Genomic DNA, 2,307 nt, shown 5'->3' on the forward strand with positions numbered 1-2,307 from the left:
ATGTATTACTAAAGAATTTTGACTATGTATTACTAAAAAATTCAGTGCTCACAGGTAAAGAAACAAAAAAAATATGTGCAAAAATTTAAAATTCCAAATATCTTCGCAATCAGACACAAAGGAACTTGACATGGTCTCTCTCTCGAGACAACTAGTGTCTATATTTCGCATCGTTATTACCGTACACGGAATGATGTTCTATCTTTTTTAGAACACCCAATTCAGTAAAACTACTGAATGATGAACTCCATTTTGCAAATCAATGCACAACAATGGAGTTTGCGTTGGAAAAAGTGATGCCAGACACAACACACCGTTGGTGCAAATGGCATGTGCTGAAGAATGCAAAGGAACAACTTGGTCCATATTACACAAAACGGAGCAAGTTCATATCCGAACTCCATAAAATAATCCAGCACATGTTGACGTAGACGAATTCGAGATGACATGGAAAGAACTGATAGAAGCCCATGGTTTACATAAGCATACTTATTTAACGCATATCTACGAAACAAGGGAGAAGTGGGCAAAGCCACACTTCAATGGAAAATTCTGCGCAAAGATGTCAAGTACCCAACACAGTGAGAGTGCCAACCATATGTTGAAGGGTTACGTCCCAGACTCCCAGCAAGTTACCCGATGCATCTATTCGTCTGGCAATACATGAGACTTCTCTTCGACAGGGAAGCAAGTGAGAACTACGAAGAGAGGCGTACAAAGATAGTAAGATTGCTAAAGTTATTCTTATACTTTCAATGCGAAATACATGTGATATTACTAATGCATCTCCCCTGCGTGCAGACATCCCCAGTTATGGAAATGACCGTGCCACTCGAGTTACACGCGAGTGAAATCTACACCTGAGCTATGTTTGAAAAATTTGGCGAAGTAATATATGAATCTATGCAGTACAAGGTGGAGGAGACCACCAAGGGCAAAACCTATTTCGTAAGACGATATCATCCCGAGAAATATGAGAAGTGGTGCAGGGTTGTCTACAAAGTAAAAGTTGCCGAAGAAGGGAAAGAACTGAAGTGTGAGTGTGCTAATTTTGAGCACACGGGTTTGCTATGCTGCCATTCAGTTAAGGTACTGAGATTTAAAACGTATTTTGCCTTCAAATTCAAGATTCTATTGCGGAGACAAAAAACTAACTTAACAACTAAATAACTTGCAGGTCCACGATTCCCTCAGCATAGACTGTATACTGACAAAACATATTCTGAAAGGGTGGACAAAAGACGCAAGGGATGTACTCCCCAACCACCTATCACATCTTCGGAGGGACAACATCTCTTTGAATTCAGTAACTTGTAGGCACTCAAATTTGTACACCCATGCTCTTGAAGTTGTACGACTTGGGGATGCAAACACAGAAGCGTATAAATTGTGCCATGAATATCCTCAAGACAGCAATGGATACATTGACTCCTATAGCCGCTTTCACTATGCGCAACTCACAGCGGATGTGGGAGTGACGCAGAAGGTAGCACAATCGGTAATTTCATCGGACTAAAAGCTCCAGGCTGGAAACGAAAGCCTGGTCAACCAACCAGCAGCAGGGATAAACCGTCATGTGATGATCATGGTGCAAAGAGCACGAGGAACACCTCAGCCACAAATGCACAAGCTGGAACTGGGTGCGGGACAAGTAAGCGAACTCGCTTTTGTAGTATATGTCGAGAACAAGGGCACAAGAGCATGACATGCCTGAAAAGAGGTGACCTTCAGAAAGAAAGGAAAGAGGGAAAATGCTCGAACTGTGGCGTCAGTGGTCACAGGAAGAACACCTGCAACAACCTTAAGGTCGTACTCCATGTTGTTGCAAATGCTACCTTAGAGCAAAATGCAATGTGCGAGTGATTTGATTTTACTCAGTGTTTTTGTTCTAAGCTGCTCAACGTTATGTAACCGTTTAACTCAAACCGCAGTTGTCTTATAATAAGTGTTTGATAAGTACTGCATGATGTAGTTGCTGAAACTTGTCAGTGTGGTACCCATGTTTATTATTGTGAGAACGGAAAAAATAATTTTTGAGTTTGTGACTTGGCTACTGAATTCTGTTTATATTTTGCTGCCTTTGTTGATTCATACCTAAATCTAGTATGATGTATTCTGTGAGATGAAATTCAGATGAATTGGTGCAGCGGTGCGTGCTGGCACGAGTAATACAATACAGTGTGAGAGTGAAACGGAAACCATGGATCCATAAACCTCGGCTGGATCCTCGCAGGACTCGGTGGAAGGCAGGGCCGACGGCGCGTCGGTGGCGGATGAAGCTTGAGAGGGAGAGGCTGAAGTGCATTC

General features: G+C 42.2%; 1 pseudogene across 1 annotated transcript; it reads left to right on the forward strand.

Moving 5' to 3' along the window:
* Nucleotides 1-731: 731 nt before the first annotated feature.
* Nucleotides 732-2,045, forward strand: LOC125531437 (uncharacterized; annotated as a pseudogene). The gene is made up of 2 exons (XR_007293227.2): nt 732-1,089; nt 1,178-2,045. The product of XR_007293227.2 is annotated as an uncharacterized LOC125531437 (transcript).
* Nucleotides 2,046-2,307: the final 262 nt, after the last annotated feature.

This window comes from Triticum urartu, chromosome 7A, assembly GCF_056163025.1.
Source record: "Triticum urartu cultivar PI428250 chromosome 7A, HENAU_Tu73, whole genome shotgun sequence".
NCBI lineage: Eukaryota > Viridiplantae > Streptophyta > Magnoliopsida > Poales > Poaceae > Triticum > Triticum urartu.